Here is a 16393-nt window from a genome sequence, read left to right as displayed (position 1 = left end):
AAATAAACCGGTCAATGCCGACCAGCTTTTCAAAGTGCAATTCGCAACTGATTATTTTTCCAAAAAGTTTAAATAAACAAATATTTGAAACAAACAAATTTTGTGTTTATTTACATATGTATATCTTCGAAATTTCATGAAAGTAGGGGAACAGGGTTGAGAACTTAAGAGAACTAACGATGAGATTAGTAACACTAAACAACTTATAATCTCCTGGTAATGTCAAGAACGGCCGGCGACAAGCCAAGTAATCCGAATTAGCGCTGCCGGCGTCAAGCGAATCTATTTGTACGAGACGTGCGGACGGCAAAGTGTTAATACTGGTTGTGTTCAACCTTCCCCTTTATGATGGCTTGAGATCTACTTAGAACACTCTTTAGCTCATCCCAAAGGTGTTCAAAATGGTTCAAATGGCTCTGAGCACTATGGGGCTTAACTGCTGAGGTCATCAATCCCCTAGAACTTAGAACTACTTAAACCTAACTAACCTAAGGACAGCACACAACACCCAGCCATCACGAGGCAAAGAAAATCCCTGACCCCGCCGGGAATCGAACCCGGGAACCCGGGCGTGGGAAGCGAGACCGCTACCGCACGACCACGAGATGCGGGCTTGGCCTTACAAAACGTGGCGTTTATAAGACCCCATTCTGGTGTGAGTAATCTTATATTGGACAGACAAGTCGCACCGTGCAAGAACGTTGTGTTGAACACTATCGCCGGCCGGTGTGGCCGAGCGGTTCTAGGCGCTTCAGTCTGGAACCGCGCGACCGCTACGGTCGCAGGTTCGAATCCTGCCTCGGGCATGATTGTGTGTGATGTCCTTAGGTTAGTTAGGTTTAAATAGTTCTAAGTTCTAGGGGACTGATGATGTCACACGTTAAGTCCCATAGTGCTCAGAGCTATTTGAACCATTCTGAACACTATCGCCATACCCGCCTGGGTCAACATAATACTCAGAGGCAGCGAAGCATTGCCTGAATACAAGACATCGCATGTTTTACGAGAGGACTGAAGTTTTATCTTCAGCGTTATCATTCTGGGATTATGTATTCAAGGAGGCCAATCGAATCTGTGCAGCGGACAATCTTATCAACAGAGATGTGGGATTTCAACTAGGTACTGCCTGGAATCCAGCACTGGCTATCATTAAATTTAAACGGGAGAAACAGAATACTTCGATGTTTGACTCGACGCAGCGCACTGCAGACATTTAATTTAGCTTTTAACCACAGGAGCGCTCTGCAGCACAGTCAGCGAATGTGCGGAAAACCACCCTCTAGGCTTCTGGTGTGTGTGCGTGTGCGGGGGGGGGGGGGGGGGAGGGGGGGGGGAGAAGGGTGAACTATAAGCGCCGTTTCCACCCAACTACCAGCGCCTCCCCTCGCATGCGCGTAATTCCTGCTCCTGGCCTGATAAATTTCGTCGCCGCCTCTCACTTATCACCAGTGGCGTCATGCAGCGATACTGACAGGAAGTACCACCACCTTAAGATGTCGCAACTGTTGTGCCGATGAAATGTGGGGCTTGTACACTGTTATCCGGCGACCAGTCCGAGAAGTATATTTGCAACAGATCTGTAGGGAAAGCCTGAAAAGTCGAGATCGGATTTGTTTGTCGCCAAGGAGTTTAGTACATTTCTACACGAAGACGGGTTGCCAAAAGAGTCGTTGGGCCACTGAGTGTATGAGACACAATGAGCCTTGGTATAACCGACGGATTTTAACAAGCGATTGGCTAGTCGGTGGTTCTTTAGTTCGGTGGGTCTCTACAGTCAACTGAAACATGGAATGACTAGCCTCTTCGGCCCATGAATGTTTTCACTCACTCTCCGGGTTTGATCGGTTTTGCTTAATGTGACAGTCACGGCGGTTACATGATTATTTTCACTTAGTGTCCCGATTTGAGTAATTTCATTTACCTACTTTTCCAGCCTTTTCGGTCATTCATGAATCATGACTCAGTTTGACAACTTTTTTTAGAGACAAATAATGTATTTTATTTTAAAGAGGGGCGAATAAAATATATTACTTAAATAAGAATGTTTCTGACTTCTGTTATTAAATAAGTTTTTCTGTTGTTTTAAATGGTTAATAACTGTTGCTACATTATAAATTTATGGTGAAATAAATGACCAAATACTCTTTTATTTAATTTTATTGAATCCCTGTCTCTCTCTTCCCGCTGGTCTGCATCCATGACCGAAAATTCTATTTTGGTATTTCGCTACTCAGGGACAGGGTTCAAATGGTTCAAATGACTCTGAGCACTATGCGACTTAACTTCTGAGGTCATCAGTCACCTAAAACTTAGAACTAATTAAACCTAACTAACCTAAGGACATCACACACATCCATGCCCGAAGCAGGATTCGAACCTGCGACCGTAGCGGTCGCTCGGCTCCAGACTGTAGCGCCTAGAACCGCACGGCCACTCCGGCCGGCCAGGGACAGGGAATCCTAATTTTGAAAAGAAAGCCTCAAGTACTTAGTGGATGTCCCTTAACCGTTTCTTGTCAACGATCGGTTCACTTGGACCAGAGAATCAGTCCATTCCATGCACCCACAGCCTACACTATTATAGAGCCACCACCAGTTTATACAACGCCTTATTGACAAACTTGGGTGTGGTGGAGTCTGCACCACTCTCGAATCCTACCATCAGCTCTTATCAGCTGCAATCGGGATTCATCTGACCAGACCACGGTTTCCCAGTAATCTAGAGCGCAACCGACGTGATCACGAGCTCAGCAGAGGTAGAGGCACTCGCGTCGGTCGTCTGCTGCCATAACCCATTAATGCCAGATTTCGCCGCATTATTCAAACGGATTCATTCGTCATACGTCCCAAAGTGATTTCTGTGGTTATTTCACAAAATGTTGCTTGTCTTTTAGCACAGACAACTGTACGCAAACTCCGCTGCGCTCGGTTGTTAAGTGAATGCCGTGGGTCACTGCGTGATCCGTGGTGAAAAATAATGCCTGAAATGTATTCTCGGCACACTCTTGACACTGTGGATCTCGGAATATGGAATTCCCTAATGATTTCCGAAATGGAGTGTCCCATGAGTCTAGCTCCAAATGTCATACTGCGTCCAAAGTCTGTTAGTTCCCGTCGTGCGGCCATATTTACTTCGGGAATCTTTTCACAAGAATCACCTGGATACAGATGACAGATCCGCCAATGCACCGCACATCTATACCTTGTGTACGCTATGCTGCAGCCATCTGCATACGTGCATATCGCTATCCCACGACTTTTGTCGCCTCAGCGTAATCTCTTTTGAAGATGCTATCAATTCCGTTCAACTGCTCTACCAGGTCCTGTGGCGTGCCTGACAGAATTACAAATACAAAATACATTTCTTATACTGTTGTTGGCTGTGATGTACATTGAAGAGCCAAAAAAAACTGGTACACCTGCCTAATATCGTGTATGGCCCCCGCGAGCACGCACAACTGCCGCAACTCGAGATGGGATGGATTCGACTAATGTTTGAGGTAGAGCTGGAGGGAAAATGACACCATGAATCCTGCAGATCGGTCCATAAATCTGTAAGAGTACGAGGGGGTGGAAATCTCTTCTGAACAGCACGTTGCAAGGCGTCCCGGATATGCCCAATAATGTTGATGTCAGGGGAGTTTGGGGGCCAACGGAAGTGTTTTAACTCAGAAGAGTGTTCCTGGAGCCACTCTGTAGCAGTTCTAGACATGTGGGGTGCCGCATTGTCCTCCTGGAATTGCCGGAATGCACAATGGACACGAATGGATGCAGGTATGAAATGAAATGTCGTGTGGCTAGGGCCTCCCGTCGGGTAGACCGTTCGCCTGGTGCAGGTCTTTCGATTTGACGCCACTTCGGCGACCTGCGCGTCGATGGGGATGAAATGATGATGATTAGGACAACACAATACCCAGTCGCTGAGCGGAGAAAATCTCCGACCCAGCCGGGAATCGAACCCGGGCCCTTTGGATTGACAGTCTGTCACGCTGACCACTCAGCTACCGGGGGCGGACAATGGATGCAGGTGATCAGACAGGATGTTTACGTACGTGTCACCTGGCAAAGTCGTATCTAGACGCATCAGGGGTCCCATGTCACTCCAACTGCACACGCCCCAAACCATTACAGAGCCTCCACCAGCTTGAGCAGTCCCCTACTGACATGCAGGGTCCATGGATTCATGAGGTTGTCTCCATACCCGCGCACGTCCATCCACGCGATACAATTTGAAACGAGACTCGTCCGACCAGGCAACATGTTTCCAGTCATCAACAATCCAATGTCGTTGTTGAAGGGTCCAGGCGAGGCGTCGTGCAGTCATCAAGGGTACAAGAATGGGCCTTCCGAAAGCCCATATCGATGATGTTTCGTTTAATGGTTCGAACGCTGACGCTTGTTAATGGCTCAGCACTAAAAACTGCAGCAATTTGCGGAAGAGTTGCACTTCTGTCACCTTGAACGATTCTCTTCAGTCGTCGTTGGTCTCGTTCTTGTACGATCTTTTTCCGGCCGCAGCGATGTCGGTGCTAACGGCCTTGCCGCTGTGGTAACACCGGTTCCCGTCAGATCACCAAAGTTAAGCGCTGTCGGGCTGGGCTAGCACTTGGATGGGTTACCATCTGGTGTACCCAGCGCTCTTGGCAAGCGGAGTGCTCTCAGCCCTTGTGAGGCAAACTGAGGAGCTACTTGATTGAGAAGTAGCAGCTCCGGTCTCGTAAACTGACATACGGCCGGAAGAGCAGTGTGCTGACCACATGCCTCACCATATCCGCATCCAGTGACGCCTGTAGGCTGAGGATGACATGGCGGCCGGTCGGTACCGTTTGGCCTTCATGGCCTGTTCGGGTGGAGAGCAATGTCGGAGATCTGAAGTTTTACCGGATTCCTGATATTCACGGTACACTCGTGAAATGGTCGTACGGGAAAATCTCCACTTCATCGCTACCTCGGAGATGCTGTGTCCCATCGCTCGTGCACCAACTATAACAGCACGTTCAGGCTCACTTCTATCGTCGTAACTTGCCATTCTAGCAGCAGCAACCGATTGCGCCAGACACTTTTTGTCTTATATAGGCGTTGCCGAGTGCAGCGCCGTATTCTGCCTATATACATATCTGTATTTGAATACGCACGCCTATACCAGTTTCTTTGGCGCTTCACTGTACAGTGGGGAGAGTTGTGTCGAATGTGTGTTTGTAGAGTGTAGGTGAGTATAATTGATGCTTGTAGTGCGTAGTGTTATGTTTCATAACTTTTCTAATGTTTAATCTTGTGAACTGAAACTGAACTGAACCGAAATGGGCTGCTGTTCTTTATAACTCGTATATCTGTGTTGTAATCCTGGATAATGCAAGTAGGGTGGTTATGGAAACGCTGCCTAATAAATGAATCGCCAAAACTAAAATTTTATAACTATAGTTTAATTAACTCCAACCAAAACATCTAGAAAGCCAAAACCGTAAACTAAATAAGCTGTACTACTAAATTCTATTGTGCGGTGGTGAACAGTGCTACAATCCATGACGTCACAATACGTGACAAGCTAACAGAATAAAAATGCTATATAAAATTACCAATTGAATTTTGAAAGAATAAATAGCCACAACGTTTGTACAAAAATGATCTGATAATTTACGTACACCATCCGATTGAATAATATTCCAAACTCTGAATAATAGGTTCTTTTATGTAACAGTGCAGTCTAAATACGAAATGGAATCTGAAATAAACTTTACGTAAACTGACTATAGATTCTGAAAAGCAAAGCTAACTGTAAATGATCTTATCGTACTGACGGTAATGTAATTGGCCCCTACGAATTTGCCTGTGGCAACGGAAAAACAAAATATGCAGCGCAGTACCAAGCAAGCTAAATAAAAGAAAATCCTAGTGGATGTGAGATGTTAGAATGTGCAACTACAGTAAAGAGACCATGTCTCAGTTTTAGCCACTGTGTTCTGCAGAGTAAAATGCGCTGACATACATAATCAGGAAATATGAAATTCTTTCGTGAGGAGATGGTGGTGAAATCTGAACTTACTAAATGATTGGAAAAAACTGTATTGCAAAAATTGAAACTCATTGTCTGACTATCACAATCATCATTACAAAAATTATCTTTTATAAGAAATCTTTCCCTTCCATGAAATTATAAAAATGGTAAGCAGTGGTAAATATAAAGCCTCTGAAAGCAAGCCATGTGAACTGATAACTTTCCCTGCTCTCGTCTGATCAATGAACAAGCTAATCGAAACTAATAAACAAAAAATTCCACGAGAACTTGCCGGTTTTCAAACACACCACAATTACGCGCAAGCGAGCAATGCAGCAAACTTTATCCAAAAAACCTTAACCTGTCCAATTGGTCTTTACAAAATCATAATTCACAATTCATCCTTCTCTGTATCTTTCTCTATCAGTACTCTGGAAACCATATCCATCCGCTCAGTGGCCTATCCAACACCCAGCGTGAGCTTCTCTTAGAACGCTTACTGCAACGACAGCGCTACTGACAACCAGTGACCACAGTGTCTGTACTCAGAATCTCTGTGGCGTAACATATCGACTATCGAGAACTTCGCTTTCCTTGAAAACCAAAAATAAACAAGAAACATTACATTATCCCGCAACCTTTCACCGATTCGAATTTTGCAGGGTGTTACGTACAAATAGGAAGGACCAGACAACAAATTCTGATGTAAGAAATCATAAAAAGGGGACAAAAGAAAAATTTACGTTGAAATCTTGAGCAAAAGTATGAGTAGAATGACTTCGACAAATTAAGGAAAGCTATTCATTACATTTCCTATGCATAATACAGCAGTAATGATATTAAACTTTTCATTACATAAGTTAATTTTACGTAGGCTACAATCTAACCAAAAAATATTTAAGTAGCAAAAGACAAAGAAGAATTCTGAAACCGATTAAACAAAGGAAATGAAGGACCCTAATCTCCTCGGAGGGAAAGTAAAAATGCATCACACTATAGTCATACACACTCACACCAGAACACACCAAGATTCTCCAAAGTTGAATTTCAAGAATGAAATCAGTAGACAATGTAGATACGAACACATGTGGGAACCAGAGGGCAGGCCCAGAATGGCTATTATGCGATAAATGTAAATATAAATGTCGGGTGACTAGTGCCTAGACCGTTCGCCGGGTGCAAGTCTTTCTATTTGACTTGCGCGTCGATGGGGATGAAATGATGATGATTAGGATATCACAACACCCAGTCCCTGAGCGGAAAAATCTCCGACCTAGCCGGGAATCGAACCCAGGCCCTTAGGACTGACATTCTGCCGCGCTGACCACTCAGCTACCGGGGGCGGAATTATGCGATATGTCCTCTGCTGATAACTATTTTAAAGTGGAGCTTAACGTCCCCATCCGATGAACGGATCACTATAAAGAGCGCAACTTGGCCTCAATTCATGACACACCGCGAAAGGTTTGGAATTTAATCCAGACCATCGGCGCAAGTACCGCTGATCGCCAACTTACACCACCACCTCTCCTCCGCTTTCCGGCCAAATACCGGCAGACAAACTTTCATCCATCACCAGAGTTCGAACCAGCTTATTTCCGAGTCAAGTGTCACCACACAGACCTGCATTAACGACCTCGACTGTGGATGTGGACTTACAATGTTATCAACAGAGTTCTTTAAATACTTTTCGACGCAACGTTTATACAGATCAGTAGAGTGCAGACGGTACAGTAACTACAATAACACGCACTCTGAGTGTTGTGACGTTGCACGCTGCAACTATATCCGTCAGTTATGAGACCCGTGGCTGGCTGGCGCGGTTTCTGCAGCTGGCGGCATCGGCAGGCAGGCGTTGGGAGACGCTGCGGCCTCGCCCGCCTGTGACAATGGCCGCCTCCGTGCCGAGGACACGCCGCCCACTACGCCGCAGTGGCTGGCTCTGACGCACTTCACTCCCAACCGCACGCTCCTGGCTCTCTCAACTAACAATCCGCACTTCAGCAGTGGGCACCGTCATCTGTGTGCAGCCCTTTTGAGCTGTTCACTCTCTGATCTGTTCTTACCATCTGGGACAACAGTTTTCGTCCCTTTTGTGCCACTGGTCAGAAATACACTGAGGTGTCAGATGTCGTGTGATACCTCCTACCACTGTGTCGGACCGCCTTTTGGCCGGCTTAGTGCAGCAACTCGACGTGGCTTGGACTCAGCAAGTCGTTGGAAACCCCCTGTAGAAATATTGGGCCATGCTCCCTCGATAACTCTCCATAATTACATAATTGCCAAAATGTTGCCGACGTAGAATTTTGTGTACGGACTGACCTTTCAACTATGTCCCATAGATGTTCGATGGTCTTCATGTCGGGCGATCTGTGTGGCCAAATCATTCGCTCGAACTGTCCAGATCGTCCTTCAAACCAGTCGCAAACGATTGTAAACCAGCGACATCGTTGTTTGGGAACATGAAGTCCATGAATGGAGATGGTCTCCAAGTAGCCGAACATAGCCATTTCCAGTCAGTGATCGGTTCAGTTGGACCCGAGGACCCACTCCATTGCAAGTACACACAGCCTAACCTAAATCAGGATGGCCGGACGCGGGATTGAACCGTCGTCCTCTCGAATGCGAGTCCAGTGTCTAACCACTGCGCCACCTCGCTCGGTACACGTAATGTTGGTTGTCGGTGAGACCTAATATCTGAAGACTGATATTCCCGGCACACCCTTAACACTGTGGATTTCGGAGTCTTGAATTCCCTGACGATTTCCGAGGTGCACTGTCCCATGCGTCTAACTCGAACTACCATTCCACGTCCAAAGTTTTTTAATTCCCGTCTTGCGGCCATAATCACATTGGAAACATTTTCACAAGGATCACCTCACTACAAACGACAGCTTCGCCAATCTACTGCCATTTTATGCCTTGTGTATGCGATACTACCGCCATCTATATATATATACATATCGATATCTCAAGACTTTTACCTCAGTGTAGTATGTTACCCGGAAATGGTAGAAACTGTTACTGCTCGTTGAAACCTCTTCCTTGTACTCAATTCATCTTCTTACACAATACAGCTCGTTTGATTTCACTTGGATGTCCAAAATACAACATGCCAGATGATTTCCATTGGCTGTCTGGCATCATACTCTGAAGAGCCAAATCATTACCACCGTCTCCTTAATAGCCTTTGGTCCAACGTTGGAACGCAAGATAGCAATGTTTCTTCGTTGTATGAATTCAACAACTCCTTGGTGGATTTCCGGACGTTTGTAGCACCGAATGTCTACGCAGTTAGCCTAAATTACTGACCGGTGGATTGGGGGCATGGATCTGGCCCCTGGTAGCGTCACAGCGCTCCGATCAGGCGACACATCAGTGTGAGTTCATTGTCACGTTCCTCGCACCACTGTAGCAAGTTTCTGGTTTTGTGACACAGTTATCCTATTGTAAGGTGCCTTCGCTGTTGGGGATGACAAGCTCGAGGTCTGCAAAAATGTTCACATAATCCATCGCTGCCATAGTGCTTTTGATTACAATCACATCTCCTGTGGAAGCCCAGGTGAATGTCCCCCTCAACATAATATTATTAGGAAAGGCCCGAGTCCGTGGCGTAGTGCATATTACAAGCAGCAATTCGCTGGGATGATAGCATACAGTATGGTATCAAAAGTATCTGGACACCTGGCTGAAAATGACTTACAAGTTCCTGCCGCCCTCCATCGGTAATGCTGGAATTCAAGGTACGCAGGCATACGTTCAATCAGGTGCTGGAAGGTTTCTTGAGGAATGGCAGCCCATTCTTCACGGAGTGCTGCACTGAGGAGAGGTATCGATGTCGATTGGTGAGGCCTGGCACGAAGACTGCGTTCCAAAACATCCCAGAGGTGTTCTATAGGATTCACATCAGGACTCTGTGCAGGCCAGTCCATTGCAGGGACATTATTGTCGTGTAACCACTCCGCCACAGGCCATGCATTATGAACAGGTGCTCGCTCGAATTACTCTTCAACAGTGGGAAGCAAGAAGCTGCTTAAAACATCAATGTAGGCCTCTGCTGTGATAGTGCCACGCAAAACAACAAGGGGTGCAAGCCCCATCCATGAAAAAACACGACTACACCGTAACACCACCGCCTCCGAATTTTACTGTTGGCACTACACACGCTGGCAGAGGACGTTCACCGGGTATTCGGCATACCCACACCCTGCCATCGGATCGCCACATTGTGTACCGTGATTCGTCACTCCACACAACGTTTTTCCACTGTTCAATCATCCAATGTATACGCTCCTTACACTAAGCGAGGCATCGTTTGGCATTTACCGGCGTGATGTGTGGCTTATGAGCAGCCGCTCGACCATAAAATGCAAGTTTTATCACCTCCCGTATAACTGTCATAGTACTTGCAGTGGATCCTGATGCAGTTTGGAATTCCTGTGTGGTGGTCTGGATAGATGTCTGCCTATTACACATTAGGATCCTCTTCAACTGTCGGCGGCCTCTGTCACTCAACAGACGAGGTCGGCCTGTACGCTTTTGTGATGTACGTGCCCCTTCACGTTTCCAATTGACTATCACATCGGAAACAGTGGACCTAGGGAAGTTTAGAAGTGGGGAAATGTCGCGTGCAGACGTATGACACAACTGACACCCTGTCACCTGACCACGTTCGAAGTCCTTGAGTTCCGCGGAGCGCCCCATTCTGCTTTCTCACGATGTCTAACGACTACTGAAGTCGCTGATATGGTGTACCTGGCAGTAGGTGGCAGCACAATGCACCTGATATGAAAAACGTACGTTTTTGGGGGTGTCCGGATACTTTTGATCACACAGTGTATCTGGACGCGGTCATCGGCCTGGTGTAACAGAAACGTGATTCATAGAAACGTGATTCATCCGAGCAAGCAACAGGTTTCCATTGACCCACGTTTCAATCTTGACGTTCTTGTGCCCACTGCATTCGTAACTGACGATGTGGTTGTTTCAACGTCGGAACACAAAGGGTCGTGGTCTGCTGCGAAGCCCCATGTTCAGCAATGTGAGCTGAGCGATGCGCTCCGAAACACTTGTGCCTGCACCAGCATTGCACTCAGTCGTCAGATCTGCCACACATCAGCGCCTATTCTACTTTACGTAGTGGGCAGCCCCCGACCTCCTCGTTCTGTGATGAGGGGCGGACATCAACTAGTTTCACCGTCCTCCATCTATTTTCCATATATGCTCACGGCACTAGCACGTGAACAGTCGACCAACTTCGCCGTTCTCATGAAGTTCGTTTCCGGGCGGTGGGCTGTAAAAATCTGCACTATGTCAAAGTCGCTTCTTTGGATGAATTTCTCCATTTGAGGCTCTTATCATCGCTAGAATGGTCTCCCATACGTCTCTCATTTGCTTATGTTCTTTCCGTTCCGCGTCATTTTCCCGCAACATAAACAGGCATTAACTCTCTCCAGTGACAGTCGTCATAATTATTTCGGCTCATGAGTGCACGGTGAAAATTGGTTGCGTCTTGTGAATTTTCGCGGAATACTATATTGCACGAGCTATAATGGGTGTAAAATCCGTGCCCGAAAACTTCGTCCATCTGTTCTACAGAGCGGCAAATTGTCGGTGAAACCGTCTGCAACTAGGTCACCACCTCGTGTAGCAAACGTGATTTAGTATACACTATGTCTACAGTCTACAGCGGAGCCGACCACGGCGTGCCAGACTTCACGATGGCCAGGTGCGCCGGTCGCTTGTCTCGGCTTTGCTTCACGGAAGCTTTTTGGTAGGAAGTACGTGGTATAATGCGACATTTCATTTGGTATTGCGGTGTGGCCTTTAATCGGTCGGCACAACTCCATTTCGGCAGAACTATTGTGTCAGAGCTGTTTACCCTTCGCTATCTGTTCTTGTGTGAAGGGTTCACAGGTCCAGAGGATGTCTGTATTAAAAGATGCAGTCTATCGATATATCGTCACAAGTATTCATTAATTAATTAGAATGACGGTAGAGAGGGATGAGAATCATCAGTATATATTATGCAGTTGCATAAGGAACAGGTACTGCTAATATGTTATGAAACGATATTACAATGACAAGCCAAAAGAATTTAAAGATTTACTTGACGAGAAACAGCAAAAAAACACAACGATCGACAGACAGGATTCATTGTTCAATACCTCAGGAAGCACTTTGTGCTAAAATTGCTGGCATGCAGCACATGGAGGTATCGGTGGTATGAATGGTAGAATTTCTTAAGTCGCGTGCATTATTCGCGTTATTCCAATGCTGTTACAACAATTGGAACTAAACGAAGAGTATATGGAGACAATTGGAACAATTGCAATGACTGAAGCAGAACGAAGAGTATGGATACTTTACATAATACTGTAAACGATGCTGGTTAAGTCAAGGGATACGTCTCCAACGATTTTTCGACTTAAAACTCGCTATTCTTGAATTTACGGAGCAAAAAGGAGTGCAGGAATGGCAATTAGAACATCCGGAATGGATTGCAGACTTCGTATTTTGAGTGGACTTGACTGCACACTGACCACAGTAAGACACAGCAAGGTAAGGAACAACTTCTTTCTGATTTGATGGAGACGTATTTAAAAAGAAAATCGCGTTATAGAAGAGACATATTTCGACAAACAAAGTATATTTCCCTCACTGCCACTAAAGAAAATGCTAAGTTTGAAGCATTTATTCTGGTACTGAAAGAATTATAAGGTTAGTTTCCTAAACGTTTTGGCACTGTCAGTCCTACATCCATTTTCTAACTGTTTTCGAGACAGTTTGTTGTTTCAATTGAAAGCGCCCCTGTGCCGGTGCAGATGTAACTGACTGACCTACAAGGCTAATTACCGTTTTAATAACAAATCCTTTTATGCCAAATCAGTCCAGGATGACTTCATTGCTTTTTCTTCAGGTAGAGTTTCGACGTCTCCTTAATGAAGTTGCGAAAGTGCTACTACAATATTTCGAGCGACATATTTGTGTGAAACACCTTTTTTCTAATATGAAACTAAGTCACAGTTACATGGGAACTTGAGTGTGAATATCTGTGAAATTGTCTGCATCTGTCTTTATGCTGACAGTTTGTCGTTCAGAAATGTGAAATATAAAACCAAATCTTTTGCAGTGCGACTGCACTGCCATTTAAATGCAGCGCGTTCACATTTTCCTCTCTCCCCCCTTCTTCCCCTCAGACATCGATGTGCCGGTGGGGGAAATGTGCAGCGAGGCTGAGCGCTATGGCGCTCGTGCCAGGGCACTGCCCGCGAGCTGAGATCTTGGCCACTCTTGGTCTACAGCGCGTTGTGAGATGCGAACGCGTTCAGTGCCACCTAAGGCAATAAATGCTATCGTGTTGCAATGGTGTGGTGCTTCTGGTGTGGGACACTAGCGTAATAACTATGGCCTATTGGATGTAGTGTCAATATCGTCGCTTTGCGATTGAAATCGCTGCTCGCCTTAGCATCACACTTCACTATAATCTGGAGAGTTTACTTATATCCCTGCAGATTCTTTATCGCACTTGCAATCGAACTATCAGCACAAGATATTTTTTCTTTTTAAGGCAATAAATTTCAAAATTGTCAGACATGCTCATTTGATGCGAGTGATATAGGCTCTGGCATACCATGAAGATCTCTGAGCGTGTTACAGATTCCAGGCTACGCGCAATTGTTTCTATCACCCCAAATCAATGCAGGTTTACCAAAGGAAGTACAACCACAGATGCCATTCGTGCCTCTTGGTTACTTATTGAGAAACAAGATATTCATATGTCATTCCTAGAAATAGAAAAGGCCTTTGACCGTGTCCCACATCAGCTTATTTGGTATGCATTACGATCTCACAATGTCCTTGAAGCCTACGTCCGATAGGTCCAACTGCTGTATAGAAATGTCTCCAGCAATGTCCGATGTGAAGTGGGAACGTCACTCCCTTTTGCTATCAATATCAATTGCTTATCCTCTGTATGGACACTGTGACATACGACTTAGTCACTTCTGTATGCTGAAAATGTTTTACTGCCAAACCAACAACGTGAAGATCTCCAGGAACCGACGCAGTAATGAAATCAGCGGCTCGGCAAATTTGACCTCTGACTGACATCGAAGAAGACAGAATGCATGGTGTGTGGTATTCAAAACCGATGGGACCATCAAAGTCGGTGAAGTCCTGAAGAAAGTGGAGCAATTCAAATACCTTGGCTCACTGATATGCAGTGATGGTGAAAGTCTGCTGGATACCCATGCCCGTATTAACACACACTGGGTGAAATGGCGCCAGTTGCCCGCCGTATGCCTTTACACCTTAAGCCAAAGGTTTATAGGAATGTGAATGCGAATGCTCCAATGGTCCCTTGAGCTTACCCCACTTGACCACGCGACAAGGTCGATGTTCGACGGCGACTTGGAATCGCACCCATCTCAGACAAACTACGGGAAAATAGGTTAATATAGTACGGAAACGTCGTGCGCAGTAAAGCAGACTGGGCGGCAAGAACAGCTATGCACCTGGAAATAAACGGCCGACGACCTCGTGGCAGACCCAAGACACTATGGATGGACCGTATCAACAAGGATTTGGATTTCATCAATGGCACCTATGAAGATGCCCTTGACAGACTCAAATGGAGGCAGATGTGTCAAAAGCGGACCCTGATAGTGTGGGATAAACGCTAAGAAGAAGAAGAAGAAGAAATCTCAAAAATCTCAATTAGAATGATGTATATTAAGCAAATGATATTCTTACCGTAGCAACCAAAGATTCTACAACTCAGCTTTACCAGAATTTAGAGCTACTCTCTGTATTCAGGCTATCTGATTTCAAATGTGTTTATACTGATATGAAAATATCTTGTTATCACTTTAATCGCTGTTAGTAGTTATCTCTTCCCTTCAATGTGAAAAATATCCATTAATCGGCGATAATTCAATTTCATCGTAATTTCTGATATCTAAAGATATTATTAATCTTGCACTTCTGGTAATATCCGCTATCACGACTTTCCTTTTCTGATTAAGTAATTATTACTCGATTGCTGATAAATGCTCAAAGGAATTAAATACTGTTGTGTTGTTGTGGTCTTCAGTCCTGAGACTGGTTTGATGCAGCTCTCCATGCTACTCTATCCAGTGCAAGCTTCTTCATCTCCCAGTACGTACTGCAGCCTATATCCTTCTGAAACTGTTTAGTGTATTCATCTCTTGGTCTCCCTCTACGATTTTTACCCTCCACGCTGCCCTCCAATACTAAATTGGTGATCCCTTGATGCCTCAGAACATGTCCTACCAACCGATCCCTTCTTCTAGTCAAGTTGTGCATCAAACTTACCTTCTCCCCAATCCTATTCAATACCTCCTCATTAGTTATGTGATCTACCCATCTAATCTTCAGCATTCTTCTGTAGCACCACATTTCGAAAGCTTCTATTCTCTTTTTTTCCAGACTATTTATCGTCCATGTTTCACTTCCATACATGGCTACACTCCATACAAATACTTTCAGAAACAACTTCCTGACACTTAAATCTATACTCGATGTTAACAAATTTCTCTTCTTCAGGAACGCTTTCCTTACCATTGCCAGTCTACATTTTATATCCTCCCTACTTCGACCATCATCAGTTATTTTGCTCCCCAAATAGCAAAACTCCTTTACTACTTCCTAATCTAATTCCCTCAGCATCACCCGACTTAATTCGACTACACTCCATTATCCTCGTTTTGCTTTTGTTGATGTTCGTCTTATATCCTCCTTTCAAGACACTGTCCATTCCGTTCAACTGCTCTTCTAAGTCCTTTGCTGTCTCTGACGGGTGCTATTTACTTTCATAAAAAAACATACATATGATAAAACATTTCTTCACAAACGAATTCACACTCGTTTGTTGACCACAGATTCCAGAGTCTGCCACGGATTACAAAACACGAAACCAACTTGTGCGTGGCTTGTATAATATAGCAATACAGACTCTCCGTACAGACTAAACTTGTTTCATCACTTACAATATTTTCTTTGACTTTTACATTGTTACAACAGTTAACACGGCAGTTAAATACAGACTCAGGCGTCTTCTTCCAGTGTACGACCGTTGACGCCGGGAAAACTGCGTCTGGTAATGCAGACTCTTTGTGCACCGTGGAAAGCTGCAGATGGCTTGCATTTATCTGCTGCGTTGCTCATATAACAAAAGAAACAAACATGTACAAACATATTGTAACTTTTTTTGATTTAAATTTCTACTAATATACACTGCCCTCCATAAGTTTGGAAACACCATGCTGCTTATTACAACGGAGTTAGATGGAAGTGATCTATGTGAGTTATTGGTTAGAATACGGAATAGCAAGCTCAAATAACGGTTAATAATGACACGTACAGTATTGTGCACTTA

General features: G+C 45.0%; 1 protein-coding gene and 1 pseudogene across 4 annotated transcripts in view; both read left to right on the top strand.

The window, feature by feature from the left end:
* Positions 1-16393, top strand: part of LOC124613090 (peptidoglycan-recognition protein LA-like) — a 525675-nt gene that overhangs the window by 133430 nt on the left and 375852 nt on the right. The window lies entirely within an intron of this gene.
* LOC124614364 lies at positions 4528-4645 on the top strand (annotated as a pseudogene).

The sequence above is a fragment of the Schistocerca americana genome, chromosome 4 (genome assembly GCF_021461395.2).
Source record: "Schistocerca americana isolate TAMUIC-IGC-003095 chromosome 4, iqSchAmer2.1, whole genome shotgun sequence".
Classification (NCBI taxonomy): domain Eukaryota; kingdom Metazoa; phylum Arthropoda; class Insecta; order Orthoptera; family Acrididae; genus Schistocerca; species Schistocerca americana.
The sequence above is the reverse complement of the archived record's forward strand: the minus strand, read 5'-3'. Positions and strand labels throughout refer to the sequence as shown.